The sequence below is a fragment of the Echeneis naucrates genome, chromosome 21 (assembly GCF_900963305.1).
Source record: "Echeneis naucrates chromosome 21, fEcheNa1.1, whole genome shotgun sequence".
Taxonomy (NCBI): domain Eukaryota; kingdom Metazoa; phylum Chordata; class Actinopteri; order Carangiformes; family Echeneidae; genus Echeneis; species Echeneis naucrates.
In genome coordinates, this window is record NC_042531.1 from 7,198,114 (window position 1) to 7,216,994 (window position 18,881).

The following is an 18,881-nucleotide window of genomic DNA, read 5'->3' on the forward strand; positions in this document are numbered from 1 at the left end:
ACATCTTTTTGTATTTTTCTCAAGTACTTGTATTTCTGAGTTGTTCTCATTCACAGCTAATTGTACTCCGTCTTTCTTTCTGTTTTTGTCTCATCGGTGTGCTCTGTGATGATTTCTGTCTCTCGGAGTCATGTTGTCAGTGAACCAGACTCGGCCTCTGAATTTGCGGGTCTATTGTTCTATAGTTGTTTAGTTTCTGATGACGGGGACTGTGTCTGCGCTCTCACATTAAACGTGTAATGGAAATAACTTCTGTCTTTGCGGGTTCTTTTTACATGTAGAAGTTTGTGTAAATATTTGCAGGGAATTACTGCTGATTACTTTCTCAAAGGAAACAGAAAGTTTTCATAATTAAGAAACAAATATTGTTCTGGTGGTAGAAACTTTTTGATGGCATGAAGCTGCAACATGTTGATCTGCATCTGGTTGTGAAATGAACCAAGTAACTGAGTGGGATGATGGAAATGAAATATTTTACTGTCACATGGGAGGGTAAAATCTGATTTGAGATTTCGGTATTTTCTTTGAATTTTCAAGTTTCTTCCAGTCTGATGTGGTTTTGTTTCTCTTGAACTTGTAGTTGGACTGCAGCTCATTTTTAGAAGAAAGAACGGATGAAATTGATCTTTTCAAGTCAGCCTTTGTTGTGGAAGTGCAGCACTGCATGCGGGCAAACACAAATATCAAATTGAAGATGAAATAAATGAGATAAGAATGAAATGTGTCGCTCCGTATTGTCTGCAGTGACTTTGTACACATCCACAGCCCCTGTAGACTGCGGCTCTGTTGGCTGCTGTGAGTCATGGGCACCATGAGTGGAGATGGTTTGTCGGTGACAGAGGCCCCCTCAGTGTGATGTACAACTCATACTTACCTGGCAGGGGAGATACCATGATCAAGAAGGTGGTTCACCCAGGGCGAGGCTCAGCCATTGCACTCCGGTTGTGCTGACCCCTGCGAATTCCCCAAATGTGGGAATCTCGACTGCATAATTTCTGGTAGTGGGGGACTGCGTTCGCGCTCTCCCCTGATCAAGCGTTCAAAGGAAACATGTGGATTAATATGGAAGAAGTCAAAGTGAGGAGGAGCGGAGAAAATATTCTTTAAGTGCTGCTTCTTTCACAGAACGTGTGTCAGAAGCCCAAATCTTACCGTTTCCATAACTGAAGTTCAGATGTTGTTGAAAGTTAAACTATTTACCCAGTTTTTTTTTTTTTTAAATTAAAAGTCCTATTTTTTTCTGGGAATCACACGTTATCATTAAGTAATACTTATTGTTATTACATCTGTATGACATTTTTGTGCACGCGAGGAGGTTGTGTTTTGACGTTACTGGCTGTTATTGGAGGAAGGAGTGTCATGTGACCAGGAAGCAGCGTTTGCTTTGTGTCGGTGGTTTTATCTCTGAAAAAACAGACTCGGCCCTCTGAATGAGCGGGTCGGTGCAGAGAAACAGTCGGTTACCTCCGACAGCTGGTCGGTATCGCTTCTCGGCCTTTTGGCTAAGATCAAGTGTAGTATCTGTTCTTATCAGTTTAATATCTGATACGTCCCCTACCCGGGGACCATATATTAAATTGATTTTTGGAACAGGGAGATGGAATAGGGGCTTGCTCCGTCCACTCCACGCATCGACCTGGTATTGCAGTATCTCCAGGAACGGTGCACCCCCTCTGAGTGTATAACAGAAATGAAGTGGAGTCACAGTCTGATGGAGCTGCGTCCGTTCTCACTTTATGTTGTTTTCAATGCTCTACAGTTAACTTAGTCTGCAGCAGGTCTGCTGTGGAGTGTGTTCAGCTCTCTTTCTCACAAAGTTCACCAACACGTGGCTGTCGAGTGAAAACGAAGCGCGTTGTTTTCAGTTTAGCTCAAGAATCTCACTTCAATCTTGAACTGAGATTTCAGACTGCAGTTTGTGTTTTAGCTTCACTTCATCAGTCTGATTTGTGCTGTGGCTGCTTCCTACAGAACTGTAAACGAAAAGTTCCTGTGATATGAATTGAACTGGAGGTCTCTCTGTCTTAAGTAATCAATACTTAAAGATGCACTGTTATTACATCTGTATGACGTTTTTGTGCACGAGAGGAGGTTGTGTTGTCATAGTGTCATATTTGGAAATGAGACAAAAGTTACAACTAATCAGGGTTTGAAATTCAAGAGTTTTTTTTCGTGACATTTCTCAGATTTAAAGTGAAATGTCACTTCATTTTTCATGTTTCTCAGCCATTCTTTAAAGGTGGAACTTCAATATCACTAATTTCTGCTGCTGTCTGCCACAGAACTGTAAAGCTTAGTAAGAACTGCAAAGGACTGTTGGTCCTTCAGAGGATGTTGTGATATATGACAGGACGGTGTAATAAACAATAACACGAAACTAGACCAACATCAGGTTGGTGTACTCCTTATATATGAAACAGACAATGTGTTGTATTAGAGTTTGTCTTTGAACACGTTCAGGGACCCTGCTGTAGAAGCAGGATATCAAAAATTGGAGTAATCTCTTGTTGTTCCTCTCCACGGAAATCTTTAGTAAAAGGCGAAAGATTTATACGATCTGAAGAGAAACAAGAGTTTGACTCCGCTCGTCTTTCAGACTCCTTCCTGTTGCGGGGACGCGCACTTCACTGCTGGTGTTTTATTAACCTATTTGTAAATTAAAATGAAACAAGGAAACACGCGTTTTAAACACAGTCCCTCATAAAAATGTCGAGTTTGACTCCGTTAACTTTAATATTTTAGTCAGTCATTTTCAGAAAAACGTCCGTTTTCTTCCGTTCTACCTCTGACGCAATGCATGATGGGATTGGAGATTTTGGTTTAAAAAAATGAGTCATTTTCTTTCAATTCAAACAAAAAATTATCTTCGAATCAAAAGTGATAAATTGTTAGCGACAGGGTCGATTTTCGGATCAGAGCTTTAGGGGTGCTGAGCACTCCGTGCTGGGTGGCAGGCAAGATACATTTCACTGTTTTGTACATCTTAATGCGTTTTGGGCCATCATTTCCACATTTATGAAAGAAAAGCATAACCCAATTTGGATAGAGAAAACACTATGACGAAACCAACAGGTCTAAGAAAAGTTATTCAAATGCTGAGCTACAGCAAAAGAGGAATGGATTGGACTCATAAAAGAAATGTATAACATAGAAAAGCAGACTTTATCCCTGAACCTATGCATGGACAAATTTACAAAGTTCTACAGGAAGACAACTTATTTTGATACAGCAGCTCATCAACAACAACACATACACAGTATATATGTATGTTTCTGGAGAAAAACAATCCTCTATAGTGAGAACCAAAAATACCAAAAATGGACCTGAGTCTTATTTTTGGGCTTTTATTTGAAATGCAATGCACAACATGAGAAACGCATGAATTAATTCTGCTACTTTCTTTCTTGTCTGTATTATATAATAATAGACACATCAATAAAATTAAACTTCTCAAAAGAATAAAGTGCTTGAATTCGCCAAAATAATCATGCTAATAATAAATAAATAAATAATTAAAAGGGAGGCAACCCTGCCTAAGGTACAATGTTGACTGACCACCTGTAGCGTTTAATGGCAAGAAAAAACGTCAGCTAACTCCTACCTCACAACATAAACAGTGATCTACGATTCAGTGCCGCTGAAATAGGACTGGTGATGATAATGTGTTGGTATTGAGTGGTAGAAGTAAAGAAATATGTCACATATCCTGGTTTAGGCCAGGCACCACTTACACATCACACTTTGGAAGGGCTTTGTGAACGCTGTCTGCAGACGAAGCGCTCAGAGCCGAGAATGGGGTGGATCAAACCATTTTCGAAGCTTGGGGGGGGGTCGTTACTCTATTTTTGTTTAAAATTTTACGTTTAAACCATATCATTGCGTGGTTTTGACATTTTTTTTTCAGCTTATTAAACATGGACATATAGTAAAAATGTCTTAAATCGAAAACGGGCTAGAAACGCCTTTGGTTAGCGAAGAGGTTTGACGTGATGACGTTACTGGCTGTTATTGGAGGAAGGAGTGTCATGTGACCAGGAAGCATCGTTTGCTTTGTGTCGGTGGTTTTATCTCTGAAAAAACAGACTCGGCCCTCTGAATGAGCGGGTCGGTGCAGAGAAACAGTCGGTTACCTCCGACAGCTGGTCGGTATCGCTTCTCGGCCTTTTGGCTAAGATCAAGTGTAGTATCTGTTCTTATCAGTTTAATATCTGATACGTCCCCTACCCGGGGACCATATATTAAATTGATTTTTGGAACAGGGAGATGGAATAGGGGCTTGCCTCGTCCACTCCACGCATCGACCTGGTATTGCAGTATCTCTAGGAACGGTGCACCCCCTCTGAGTATGTAACAGAAATGAAGTGGAGTCACAGTCTGATGGAGCTGCGTCCGTTCTCACTTTATGTTGTTTTCAATGCTCTACAGTTAGAGCATTGAAAACAACATAAAGTGAGAACTTAGTCAGCAGAACTTAGTCTGCAGCAGGTCTGCTGTGGAGTGTGTTCAGCTCTCTTTTTCACAAAGTTCACCAACACGTGGCTGTCGAGTGAAACCGAAGCGCGTTGTTTTCAATTTATCTCAAGAATCTCATTTCTCATCAGAACTGAGATTTCAGACTGCAGTTTGTGTTTTAGCTTCACTTCATCAGTCTGATTTGTGCTGTGGCTGCTTCCTACAGAACTGAAAATGAATAGTTCCTGTGATATGAATTGAATCTCTCTCTTTTGCCCCGGACCCGTTTTCTAGCTTCTTTTCCTTCATCTGTGTGTCCTGGGAAGGAAATGTGCTGTGTACACCGTCATATTTGGAAATGAGACAAAAGTTACAACTAATCAGGGTTTGAAATTCAAGAGTTTTTTTTCGTGACATTTCTCAGATTTAAAGTGAAATGTCACTTCATTTTTCATGTTTCTAAGCCATTCTTTAAAAGTGGAACTTCTAATTTAAAATATCAGCAAATCAAACGTCTTTTTGTATTTTTCTCAAGTACTTGTATTTCTGAGTTGTTCTCATTCACAGTTAACTGTACTCCGGTTTTCTTTATGTTTTTGTCTCATCGGTGTGCTCTGTGATTGTTTTATTTCTCTTGAACTTGTAGTTGGACTGCAGCTCATTTTTAGAAGGTAAAGAACGGATGAAATTGATCTTTTCAAGTCAGCCTTTGTTGTGGAAGTACAGCATTGCATGCGGGCAAACACAAATATCAATTGAAGATGAAATAAATGAGAGAAGAATGAAATGTGTCGCTCCGTATTGTCTGCAGTGACTTTGTACACATCCACATTCCTTATAGAGCTATATAGGGAATATACACTCACCGGCCACTTTATTAGGTACACCATGCTAGTAACGGGTTGGACCCCCTTTTGCCTTCAGAACTGCCTCAATTCTTCGTGCCATAGATTCAACAAGGTGCTGGAAGCATTCCTCAGAGAGTTTGGTCCATATTGAAATGATGGCATCACACAGTTGCCGCAGATTTGTCGGCTGCACATCCATGATGCGAATCTCCCGTTCCACCACATCCCAAAGATGCTCTATTGGATTGAGATCTGGTGACTGTGGAGGCCATTTGAGTACAGTGAACTCATTGTCATGTTCAAGAAACCAGTCTGAGATGATTCCAGCTTTATGACATGGCACATTATCCTGCTGAAAGTAGCCATCAGAAGTTGGGTACATTGTGGTCATAAAGGGATGGACATGGTCAGCAACAATACTCAGGTAGGCTGTGGCGTTGCAACGATGCTCAATTGGTGCCAAGAAAATATTCCCCACACCATTACACCACCACCACCAGCCTGAACCGTTGATACAAGGCAGGATGGATCCATGCTTTCATGTTGTTGACGCCAAATTCTGACCATACCATCCGAATGTCGCAGCAGAAATCGAGACTCATCAGACCAGGCAACGTTTTTCCAATCTTCTATTGTCCAATTTCCATGAGCTTGTGCAAATTGTAGCCTCAGTTTCCTGTTCTTAGCTGAAAGGAGTGGCACCCGGTGTGGTCTTCTGCTGCTGTAGCCCATCTGCCTCAAAGTTTGATGTACTGTGCGTTCAGAGATGCTCTTCTGCCTACCTTGGTTGTAACGGGTGGTTATTTGAGTCACTGTTGCCTTTCTATCAGCTCGAACCAGTCTTGCCATTCTCCTCTGACCTCTGGCATCAACAAGGCATTTCTGCCCACAGAACTGCCGCTCACTGGATATTTTTTCTTTTTCGGACCATTCTCTGTAAACCCTAGAGAAGGTTGTGCGTGAAATTTCCAGTAGATCAGCAGTTTCTGAAATACTCAGACCAGCCCTTCTGGCACCAACAACCATGCCACGTTCAAAGTCACTCAAATCACCTTTCTTCCACATACTGATGCTCGGTTTGAACTGCAGGAGATTGTCTTGACCATGTCTACATGCCTAAATGCACTGAGTTGCCGCCATGTGATTGGCTGATTCGAAATTAACTGTTAACAAGCAGTTGGACAGGTGTACCTAATAAAGTGGCCGGTGAGTGTATATATCGAGAGAGAGAGAGAGAGAGAGAGAGAGAGAGAGAGAGATATTCATCGCATTTAAGTTTTGATTGGCTGATTTTCCTGAGGTTTAAAAACACTGAGGATCATTTGTATTGCTGCTTATAGAGCAAAAGAAAAGCACATTCACCGAGCATGTTTTAATTTCTTAAGTTATCGAAATCACACAGAGGAAACTGGAAATGAAATGCTGCTGAAACAGTATTGTTCCCCCTCCAGATCAATAGGTGGCAGCAACAGGAGGGTCGATTACTCATCCAGAGCAGGCAAAGAAACAGGAAGTGTTTGTCACGTGGGAGGGTAAAATCTGATTTGAGTTTTCGGTATTTTCTTTGATTTTTCAAGTTTCTTCCAGTCTGATGTGGTTTTGTTTCTCTTGAATTTGTAGTTGGACTGCGGCTCGTTTTTAGAAGGTAAAACGGATGAAATCGATCTTTTTAAGTCAGATTTTGTTGCGGAAGTGCAGCATTGCATGCTGGGAAACACAAATATCAAATTGAAGACGAAATAAATGAGATAAGAATGAAATGTGTCGCTCCGTATTGTCTGCAGTGACTTTGTACACATCCACAGCCCCTGTAGACTGCGGCTCTGTTGGCTGCTGTGAGTCATGGGCACCATGAGTGGAGATGGTTTGTCGGTGACAGAGACCCCCTCAGTGTGATATACAACTCATACTTACCTGGCAGGGGAGATACCATGATCAAGAAGGTGGTTCACCCAGGGCGAGGCTCAGCCATTGCACTCCGGTTGTGCTGACCCCTGCGAATTCCCCAAATGTGGGAATCTCGACTGCATAATTTCTGGTAGTGGGGGACTGCGTTCGCGCTCTCCCCTGATCAAGTGTTCAAAGGAAACATGTGGATTAATATGGAAGAAGTCAAAGTGAGGAGGAGCGGAGAAAATATTCTTTAAGTGCTGCTTCTTTCACAGAACGTGTGTCAGAAGCCCAAATCTTACCGTTTCTATAACTGAAGTTCAGATGTTGTTGAAAGTTAAACATTTGCTCAGATTTTTATTTTTTTTTTTAATTAAAAGTCCTATTTTTTTTTCTGGGAATCACACGTTATCATTAAGTAATACTTATTGTTATTACATCTGTATGACATTTTTGTGCACGCGAGGAGGTTGTGCAAAGGCCTGTGGGTCCTTCAGAGGATGTTGTGATATATGACAGGACGCTGTAATAAACAATAACACGAAACTAGACCAACATCAGGTTGGTGTACTCCTTATATATGAAACAGACAATGTGTTGTAGAAGAGTTTGTCTTTGAACACGTTTAGGGACCCTGCTGTAGAAGCAGGATATCAAAAATTGGAGTAATCTCTTGTTGTTCCTCTCCACGGAAATCTTTAGTAAAAGGCGAAAGATTTATACGATCTGAAGAGAAACAAGAGTTTGACTCCGCTCGTCTTTCAGACTCCTTCCTGTTGCGGGGACGCGCACTTCACTGCTGGTGTTTTATTAACCTATTTGTAAATTAAAATGAAACAAGGAAACACACGTTTTAAACACAGTCCTTCATAAAAATGTCGAGTTTGACCCCGTTAACGTTCATATTTTAGTCAGTCATTTTCTTAAAAACGTCCGTTTTCTTCCGTTCTACCTCTGACGCAATGCATGATGGGATTGGAGATTCCGGTTTAAAAAAAAAAAGAGTCATTTTGCACTTCACTGCTGGTGTTTGAACTTCTTCATCAAACACAGTAAAATAAACAAATAAAATAAACAAAGACGGCCCTTCATATAAATGTTAAGTTTGACCCAATTAACTTTAATATTCAAGTCCTTTGTTTTCATACAACAGTCGGGTTTGATCGGTTGTACGTCTGACGCAATGCATGATGGGATTGAAGACTTCGGTTTTCATTGCCCCAATTGTTTTTCATACTTGTAGTTAAACTTGTTGTGTCTAGTTTCGTGTTATTGTTTATTACACCGTCCTGTCATATATCACAACATCCTCTGAAGGACCAACAGTCCTTTGCAGTTCTTACTAAGCTTTACAGTTCTGTGGCAGACAGCAGCAGAAATTAGTGATATTGAAGTTCCACCTTTAAAGAATGGCTGAGAAACATGAAAAATGAAGTGACGTTTCACTTTAAATCTGAGAAATCTCACGAAAAAAACTCTTGAATTTCAAACCCTGATTAGTTGTAACTTTTGTCTCATTTCCAAATATGACACTATGACAACACAACCTCCTCTCGTGCACAAAAACGTCATACAGATGTAATAACAGTGCATCTTTAAGTATTGATTACTTAAGACAGAGAGACCTCCAGTTCAATTCATATCACAGGAAGTTTTCGTTTACAGTTCTGTAGGAAGCAGCCACAGCACAAATCAGACTGATGAAGTGAAGCTAAAACACAAACTGCAGTCTGAAATCTCAGTTCAAGATTGAAGTGAGATTCTTGAGCTAAATTGAAAACAACGCGCTTCGTTTTCACTCGACAGCCACGTGTTGGTGAACTTTGTGAGAAAGAGAGCTGAACACACTCCACAGCAGACCTGCTGCAGACTAAGTTAACTGTAGAGCATTGAAAACAACATAAAGTGAGAACGGACGCAGCTCCATCAGACTGTGACTCCACTTCATTTCTGTTATACACTCAGAGGAGGTGCACCGTTCCTGGAGATACTGCAATACCAGGTCGATGCGTGGAGTGGACGGAGCAAGCCCCTATTCCATCTCCCTGTTCCAAAAATCAATTTAATATATGGTCCCCGGGTAGGGGACGTATCAGATATTAAACTGATAAGAACAGATACTACACTTGATCTTAGCCAAAAGGCCGAGAAGCGATACCGACCAGCTGTCGGAGGTAACCGACTGTTTCTCTGCACCGACCCGCTCATTCAGAGGGCCGAGTCTGTTTCAGAGACAAAACCACCGAGAGACACAAACTAACACAAATCACATCGATCAGACAATGAAACGGCTCGGAAACGGCACCAAGATTGTTATTTTTAAAAACAGTGTTGGATTTTTGCACACAGCAAGCGCTGTTTCCTGGTCACATGACACGCCTTCCTCCAATAGCAACCAATGACGTCAGCTAAGTGGACTTATTTCAAATAAGTTTTAAATTTTAAAGCAATCTGAAAAATCTAAAATCTACTATAGATATAGTATCAACAATCTGCATCACACAAAACAACAACTGTATCTTAACTGGACCACCAACCGTAGCAGTAGCAGTCAGTTTTCGTGGCCAACTATTGACGACAGAAACAGGAAGTGATTTTCATTTGACGGCGTAAAATCCGCTTTGAGTTTCCGCTATTTTCTTTGAATTCTCAAGCTTCTTCCAGTCTGATGTGGTTTTGTTTCTCTTGAACTTGTAGTTGGACTGCGGCTCGTTTTTAGAAGGTAAAACGGATGAAATCGATCCTTTTAAGTCAGATTTTGTTGCGGAAGTGCAGCATTGCATGCTGGGAAACACAAATATCAAATTGAAGACGAAATAAATGAGGAGAATGAAATGTGTCGCTCCGTATTGTCTGCAGTGACTTTGTACACATCCACAGCCCCTGTAGACTGCGGCTCTGTTGGCTGCTGTGAGTCATGGGCACCATGAGTGGAGATGGTTTGTCGGTGACAGAGGCCCCCCTCAGTGTGATGTACAACTCATACTTACCTGGCAGGGGAGATACCATGATCAAGAAGGTGGTTCACCCAGGGCGAGGCTCAGCCATTGCACTCCGGTTGTGCTGACCCCTGCGAATTCCCCAAATGTGGGAATCTCGACTGCATAATTTCTGGTAGTGGGGGACTGCGTTCGCGCTCTCCCCTGATGAAACTGTGGAAAATAAACTAATCTCTCTAAAACAAAGACGTCATTGTTGAATCTGTTGTGATTTAACACAGAAGTATTTCTGAGCTGTTCGATGTTCCTGTTACACTCAAACACGCTCAGTTGACGTCATATCAGTTAGTTTCCGCCTCACTGAGCTGAGCTCCTCTTCATATGCAGCCTCAGTGACGTTAAACCGTCTAACCTGTCCAACCTGTAGTCCGCTTGTTGTCCACTAGAGGCCGCTGGTGCTCTTTCCGTAGTGATTCTGTCTGTTACTGGAAGAACTGCACTAACAGAAGCATCAATTCAGGCACATTGTTTTTGTTGTGTGAACTTTGGTGAACTTTGGTGTCTTTTACCACTGAGTGTATCCTGCCTGTATAGTTTTTGAACGTCACCACTCAGATTAGTTTCAGATTATTTATCCACAGACATGAAATACTTATGTATTACTTAAATGTACTTATGTAGCATAATTGCTGTGTGAAGTCTTAAAATATCTAAGTGGGGTTTTTTTTTTTTTTGAGCCCAATAAATTCGGTCAAAATTTGAAAAAGGGAGAGCAATTTTTAGACCAAAGCAAATGAGTGAAAGGCATGAGCATCTACCATCAGGAGATAACAATGCTAGTTTACAATCTCACTGTCTGGATCTTATCATTTGGAGGAAGTTTTCGTTTGAGAACTAGACAGAACATCAGTTTTCAGTGTTTTCTCTTTAAATTTATTCATGTGGTTACAAATTTATTTATTTTTACAATATGCTATACATAGTTTTAAGGAGACTGTTGTTGACCGAAGATCGAATTTTTAATGAACTGGTTTGGTTGTATTCAGTTTTTTTTTTTTTTTTTATCATCTTGAATGTTTAATGCGCTCAGTTAGAAGTCGTATGTGTTTTGTGTTTCTCCCCAGAAAAGGTGTTGAGCAACAGATGGTTCCCCTCCTGAGATCAGAGCATCCCGCAGGAGCAACAACACTGCTGTGATTAATGAGAGTGCACATACACATGGCTGACACTGCAGGTGATAAATATGTGGTTCAGTTAATATGATGCTGCATTGTTTTATATAGTCCCACTGGATTATCATGCATAAATAGGACTTTTTTTTTTTTATAGTTTTTATATACTTATATTTCAAATACAGGTTTGTATTCTGTGAAGATAAAGATTTCAGTCTTTCAGTCTAAGATACTCCAGTCTGTTGGTGCAGTGGACACTAAGGACCACTCAAAAATGAGATTAATTCATCTGTTAACAGTCATGGTTGTATTCAGTATTTAGCGTGCCATTACTTGACGTATGCTTTTAATTGAGATGTTCAGAAGTCGTTTGTTTCCTCACAACAAGGAAGAAATTCCATTCACACTGAGACCCAAGTTTAAGCTTTAAGACATCAGATGTGTGAAGACTGCGAGGAGGTGCTCTTTGACCTTTGACCTCCCAGCGGTGGAATAATCTTTGACCTTTGTAAGAAAGAAAATGCAGAGCTGCAGATGTGACAACAAAGCTCCATTCTGCTGTCCAGCAACTAAACACTGTGTGTGTGTACGGGGGGGAGGGGTATTAATTTATCATTAATATAGTTAATTTTGTCAGATCTGGGACAAAACAGAACAATGGAGAGCTAAAACACTAACAACACACATAGACCTGGTCCTGCTCTTGCAGTTGGAGTTATGGGACATTGTTGATGAAGAACACAAAGACCACAAAAAAGATGTCTGAAAGACGTCAATGACATTAAAAATTTGAATAAAAATCTGAAAAAAAAACAACAAACAAACAAACAAACAAAAAAAAACGTTTGGTTTGTTTTTTATTTCACATTCACTGCAAAATGTTTAGTACAGCAACCTGGATTCTTGTGCTGTATAGTTATTATTGTGTGTTGCATTGCTAGACAATCAAACATCCCCTGAGTCTCTCCCACGGTCACCATGGGAACTGAGAACAGGAAGGACAAATTTAAACTTTCATTAGACATGGTATTTATATGCACACACACATTTACTCACACAGTTATTATATGCTCTGAATCACATTTGCCATTTGACCTCTGTGTTTAGCTGTCTGTGTTTATCCTTGAATTCTCATGATGTAGTCATTTTGCTTTAGTGCTTTTTCCGTTATTTTGTTTTCTTTGAGAAATTCCCTCAATGATTTCATGTGTAATGATGTCCTTTTGCCTTAAAACATTTTTCCCTTCATTTTTATTTTTTTTTATTATTTTCTCATTGTAACTCATTCATTAATATCAAATTTGTTCCTTTCCAGACACAAGAAATGGATTATACACAACTAGTCCACCTCTGATTGGTCCATTGAAGAATCTGTGATTCAATAACAGGCTCCCACACTGTATAAGGATAGATCTACTTCAGTTTCAGCTCCTTCATCAGTGTATATGTGCTTTTGTTTCTCAGCTCACTGACAATTTTAGTCAAGATAAAGAAAATAAAATTGAGGTTAGGTCGGCTTCCTTAAACAGCAGATGACAAGCCAATGCGATTGCCATGACATACTCACCTAGCACTTGGCCTTTTTCGGTGTCTTCAACCAAAATGGCAAAACTAGTTTGCTGATTCAAGTGTTCATTCATTCTAATTGATCATTTTCTGTGGTAGTAAACGCAACATATTTGAACTTTTGACTTTAGTCAGAAAAGATATTTGCAAATTTATTTGGGCTGGAGAGAATGGGCCCGTCTTACCTGGTTTGTGAGTGTAGAAATGCTGGACAAGTAATGTCACTGCCAAGTCCTGCTTTTTGTGAATTGACGTTAATTTTCATCTTTTTCTAGGTCTCTTGCCCCTGGACAGAACAGCTGTTTCGCTCTTGAGATATTGTAGGTCTGCGTTGCTGTGGCAATGCCTCCAGTTATGCCAGCTGTTCTACTTCCTGATGTCAACATTTGCTACTGGCAACCACAATGAAGATAACAACAACAACGTTTTCATCGACACAGTCTCTACCATGGTGAGGATTAAAATCTGGCTTGCTTTATTATTCTGAATTAAAACCTAAAAAATAGATTGTGTTTAACTGTCAGGGTTGTTTCTGCTGTATGCATATATATATGTATATATATATATGTGTGTGTGTGTGTGTGTGTATATATATATATATATATATATATATATATATATATATATACACACATACAGGAAGTGACATTGCTGAAACTCTAGTTTCAGATTGGAGGCTTTACTCTTTCTCTTTCCACACAGGATGTCCCATTCCTGCCACTCTGCCTCACTTTTTGTTTGTTTATTTTAGACAAGAAAGCAAATAGCAGAATGGGGTATCTGGAAACCAGTTACCACAAAGACACATGTGTACACACACACACACACACACACACACACACACACACACACACACACACACACACACACACACACACACACACACACACACAAACACACACAAACACACACAAACACAAACAAATTCTGAGTGCAGCTGTCAGCTGGTTGAGAAGACCTCCTTGTTGTGGATGAATAGTAGAGATGTTGTTAGGAAAGCGTTCAACAAACACCACGTTACAAGTTCTACGTGATGAGCTCCGGTTTGAGAGAGCGTTTAAAAATAACACTCTGCTCAGGGTGTAAACAAAAGCCAATGTTAAATAAGCCAAAGGGAATATTCAAGTGTGTGTGTGTGTGTGTGAGTGAGTGCACGCGCACATGTTAGTGGAGGATGTTGTTTTTCTCTCTGATAGAGGTGAAGGACTGAACTCTTACTTTGACAGGCGGTTAGTATTCAGTGCTTTTATTTTGATGTCCATGAGCAGGGGAGGCCTTGACAGAAGTGAACTTCCTGACGACGGGGAGAGGGAGTGGGGGAAACTGAGGTTGGGCCAACATCTGTCTCCGGGGTCAACGGGTGCTTAAACTTTTACAGCATTGGTCAATTGACCCTTAGTTCCAGACTGTCAAAAAGCAAAGAGGAAGTTCAGTACAGTCGCCATGGATACTGACCACCTGAGAGTAAACAGCGGTCAGCATGGTGACCTGCAGATTTTTTTTTTTTTTCCAACTACACACACATTTCCTTTGATAAAACTAAAAATACACACTTACTTATGAAGTGTACTGATATACTTCCACTATATTCATCAACACTTAATGGACATCTTGTTGCACTTCTAAAATTAGAATTTTTACTCCACTACATTCATCTGAGTAAAGTGTTGATAATAATTTTTTCACATGAAAAAACAGTTTGTCATGTTTCAGATATCTGAGTGTAATGGCCAGCAGGTACTGGCACCAGCCTAGTACATGTTGCTCTGAGACTAGGAGCAATTGTGTGTGTGTGTGTGTGTGTCATGTGACGGCCATATTGCATTTGGGTCACCATGTGATTTCTGGAGAGTTCACAGTAAAAACATGTCATTTCACTGTTGGACTCTCTCAAAACATTTCTGTCAGCTGTGAATTACAGTCTGTCTTGAGTCATATGTTTAAAGTCCTGGAGGTCCAGAAGTCACATGACAGGAAGAAAAAAGAAGAGAAGACCATCACTGCCTTAAATCTTCACCTCAGCCCAGCATGTCCTCAATCAGTTGTGAATTTCAGCTTGTTGGTTTTACAAGTACAGAAGTTGTGGAACACACCTCCTATAATCTGACATAAAGCTGTTGCTTGGAGCCTGAACTGGACCATGGTGTCATCACGCTGACTGCCAAAGCAGGAGCAGAGGCAGTTTGTAGGGCGAACATTAGAAAGCACTTTTACCACAGTGCACTATGTCAGGAGGAAGAGCTTTACCTCCAGCAGAGTCTGTTAATGAATCATCAACAGTTGGAAACCAGTCAAAGAGCTGTGGGAGACAACACAGCTGTTAATGAATGTGTGTGTGTGTGTGTGCGTTTTGCAGATAATGCCACAGTACGACCTCACACTGCAGTCTCTGTCTTAACACTGACATCATTTTCCGTTCCATAAAAAGGGTTTAGTTAACATGAAAAGAACCTCTGATCTGTTGAGAAATTTAGGGTCCGGTTTTAATCCTTCCCCGACAGCACTAATCAATGTGCAGTTCGTTGCTCTGTGTCCCAGTTCCACACTTCACACAGACAACAACATACCGTGTAATGATGCTGACAGGGCATCATCTTGCCAGAAAATTAATATTCTGTACTGTTCTGTATTAACAGATAATACAGTCACAGTTTAAATTCTGTAGAAACATTTAATAATGGGTCTAATCTGTGTATTGATATGATTCTACATCAAATACAGTATTAAGTGGGCCACATCAGCTCTGTTAGACGCTTGAGATGGAGCAGGTAACTGCAGCTATGTAGAGACTCGCCACTAATGGAAAACTTTACTATCGACAAAAGGCTTGTCATTTTCACACCATTCCTCCACCCAGAAATCTTATGGAGCACAGCTCCGTGTCTCTTCTGTTTGATAATGGGTGTAGACATGTTGAGACCGAGAACAATGCCTGATTTCATCGTAAATGAATTTCAGCTGTCATGTCGAAAGGACACAAGAGACAGACCACGGAAAAACCACACGCGACTTACTGACCTAATTCGACTACGTGAGGCATGAACAATCTTCAGTCCTTTGAGATGTTGCATTTACACTCTTTCAACATCTGCTTAGATTGACTATCATAACAATTCTGGGGTGATCTAAGCAATCTGATTCAATGTTTCGTGTTAGAAAACGTTCTAATCTTATCTGTGATGTGACAGTGCTGATTAAAGTTTGATTTAGGTGCAAAAACAACTTTATCAGGCAACAAGTAGCAAAAGTAGCAATAGTTCATGTTTAGGTCAAAGTTGGCCCACCCCTCAACCTAAAGTTCTCCCTTTTCACCATGTGGAGAAGAACCATAGTTCCTAAAACTATTTAACGAACAAATGATAATTATCATGGAATCGTGGATTCTCACTTAGCAATATTTAATCTGAATGCATGATCTTTCTACAATGGAAATCTAAGATTGTGCTGAGAGTTCCTCCAAACACAGTTACACTCTCACCTTCACGGTTTCTACCTCTGACAGTTAAGACTTAGCCTTGCACTAATGAAGTTGGACTGGAAACTGGAAAAGTTGTATTACAAAACCTGAGACCATTGTTGTGGTTTTCACCTGTTCCCATCATCAAATGAACTCATCACCTGGTTAATAAGGCTTTTTGTCTTTGGTTTGAAAATCTGTTTTCATTACCACAACTCCAACTTTGTTCCACCTGCTGCGGTGTATATCAGAAGAATGTCCTCCATCTATCTGTCTGTGATGTTTGTAATTTTGTCTTTGTCTTTGAGAACACTCTGTCACAATATGTGACAGAGCTTATTTATTAATAATACAAAGCAGTTCCTCACCAGTTTCCTTAATCTAAACCCAATTCTGGCCTAAAATCTTAATACCGAGTCTTAATTCTCAAACAACCCTAAAATGTCCTCAATCATAACTTAAACCAGCTCAACAAAGACAGCCACACAAGTGTAAACGCACATACAGGAGCCTCATTAGAGACGATTTTAGTGTGAAGCCGTTATAGCTTCCTTCCCCCAAACATACACACACACACCCACCACAGGAGGTCACAGATATGAAGCCAGCAGCTGGATCCAGCACACACACACACACACATACACACCTTTTCCTGTCTGGCAGGAGACCAGCGTGGGACAAGGACTTTTGTGTGTGTGTGTGTGTGTGTGAGCAGGTCAGGACCACAGAGAGATACGGGGGAGGAGATACAGACCTTCTTCCACACACACTGGCTCTAACGGCCGTTTGGACCAATCGGCTCATCTCTCGGCTTTCAGCTCGTTAAAAGACTATCAGTTTCCCTCCAGGAGAGAATTCAGCTGCACCTCATTAACATAATTAATTGATGCTCGTTAGCTTAATGAGGCTGCAGGTTAACAGGCAGAACAAAGTCCTGGGTGTCTGTTTAAGAGACGACACAGCAGAAGAGTCAATTTAACACTGAAAGTCCTATCAGCTCAACGAACAAACAAACAAAACATGTAAACAGTCTGAAAAATTAACGCTCATTAACAAATGTGGCAGTGTTCAAAACAACTTAACCACACAGCAATACAGCAATATAATAATGATGTAATACCTAACAACTTAACCTTAACTTTTTATAATATAATCATGTGATATTTCTGTTCAAGCTGTCGACACAGTTCATTTAATTGATTTGATCTGTATGTTAATAATAGTTCAGGGAATGTTTTGTCTATTAATGTGCTTGCAGACGTTGAGTTTTGCCCACCACTCCCTCCATTGTTTCTAATGTAAACATAACGGAGAAGACCGGAGGGTCTGTGTTTTTTCTGATATCTGATGCACATTTTGACTAGTGGTCAGCAGATGCATCGGTCTTAGAGCAATATTGTTGGTGTCAGGTTAATGTGCTCTGCTTAGTTTTAATATGCTCATGTACTACGATAGCAAACAGAAGAACAGGGATCGAACAGCTAATGATAAAGAGAAAACTAATATAATTCCCTTTGCCTTTTTAGTCACATAGTAAGAAAAAGGTCACACCTTTCACAAAAATATTTGGACTATTATTCACATTTCCATTTCCTCCAAATTGATCAGTAGCGCCTTAATCATACAACAGACTAGTGCATGTGGACACATACTGAAAAGAGGACAGACACAATTTCTGCTCTTATCTGAGACACTAACTAAACAGTGCTAATGTTGAATTCATGTGGACATCGCTTCCTGTTGCACAGAAGTTCCAGTCAAACTGCACTGACTCAACCTTTTGGAGAGAAAAGCGGGCTGTGCTGGGGAAGTTCACTTCCTGACGAGCACAATGCCTGTTGTTTCAGACAGGATGTGACATCATCATCAAGGACTTTGGGACAGGATGGAGAAGATGTTGGTAAAACTCAGCATCTCCTCCTGTAAAGTGGAGGAAAGTACTCTGTATCTGCCCTTCTGTGTCCTGATCCATGTCCACAGCACTGTTTCACTCGCGGTCACAGACTGATGCAGCAGATGAGTTATGAAGATTTATTTTTTTTTTTTGCTTTTTGTTGCGGCTCCACTGAAAACGCAGATACATGCTCTACTTTATCAGATCATGTTGTGTATGCCAAATAATCCTGTTTACATTCTATCGCTCCACTCCATTGTGGGGATAAAAGGAACAATGATGATGTGGTTTACGGAAATAGCTTCACAGTTTATATGGGACTGAGCTGGGCCAAAATAGTCACCTATAAATATCATGAAATGTAAAATCATTCAGTTAAATTTTGTGTTAAAAATTACCTTTCCAGTTATCTCAATAGTCCCTTTATTTTTTTATTTCACTTTTTCGTCTAATGAGGTAAACCTTGCCAATCACATACCTCCACCTTTTCATCAAGCTCAGCTGAACCTGAGGTGATCTGGGCCACATTTGGCTCTCCTCCTTATTTAATTCTCTCTCACATCAGCAGAGTGGCCATGGCCCATCTATCAAAGTGTCACTGGTACTTGGTTTATTTATTAAGAGGTGAGATCTGATGATCACAATTAGTCATTTCACAAATAT

At 40.4% G+C, this 18,881-nt stretch overlaps 8 non-coding genes across 8 annotated transcripts; 5 read left to right on the top strand and 3 right to left on the bottom strand.

Annotated features, from left to right (window-relative positions):
* Positions 1-866: 866 nt before the first annotated feature.
* On the top strand, positions 867-1,030 carry LOC115035311 (U1 spliceosomal RNA). Its single transcript, XR_003840341.1, has one exon. It is a non-coding gene; the product is annotated as a U1 spliceosomal RNA (small nuclear RNA).
* Positions 1,031-1,482: 452 nt separating this feature from the next.
* On the top strand, positions 1,483-1,673 carry LOC115035293 (U2 spliceosomal RNA). Its single transcript, XR_003840326.1, has one exon. It is a non-coding gene; the product is annotated as a U2 spliceosomal RNA (small nuclear RNA).
* A 789-nt stretch (positions 1,674-2,462) lies between these two features.
* On the bottom strand, positions 2,463-2,576 carry LOC115035304 (U5 spliceosomal RNA). The gene has a single exon (XR_003840335.1). It is a non-coding gene; the product is annotated as a U5 spliceosomal RNA (small nuclear RNA).
* Positions 2,577-4,148: 1,572 nt separating this feature from the next.
* LOC115035296 (U2 spliceosomal RNA) lies at positions 4,149-4,339 on the top strand. Its single transcript, XR_003840328.1, has one exon. It is a non-coding gene; the product is annotated as a U2 spliceosomal RNA (small nuclear RNA).
* Positions 4,340-7,206: 2,867 nt separating this feature from the next.
* Positions 7,207-7,370, top strand: LOC115035313 (U1 spliceosomal RNA). Its single transcript, XR_003840342.1, has one exon. It is a non-coding gene; the product is annotated as a U1 spliceosomal RNA (small nuclear RNA).
* Positions 7,371-7,821: 451 nt separating this feature from the next.
* LOC115035305 (U5 spliceosomal RNA) lies at positions 7,822-7,935 on the bottom strand. The gene has a single exon (XR_003840336.1). It is a non-coding gene; the product is annotated as a U5 spliceosomal RNA (small nuclear RNA).
* Positions 7,936-9,155: 1,220 nt separating this feature from the next.
* Positions 9,156-9,346, bottom strand: LOC115035294 (U2 spliceosomal RNA). Its single transcript, XR_003840327.1, has one exon. It is a non-coding gene; the product is annotated as a U2 spliceosomal RNA (small nuclear RNA).
* Positions 9,347-10,172: 826 nt separating this feature from the next.
* On the top strand, positions 10,173-10,336 carry LOC115035286 (U1 spliceosomal RNA). Its single transcript, XR_003840320.1, has one exon. It is a non-coding gene; the product is annotated as a U1 spliceosomal RNA (small nuclear RNA).
* Positions 10,337-18,881: the final 8,545 nt, after the last annotated feature.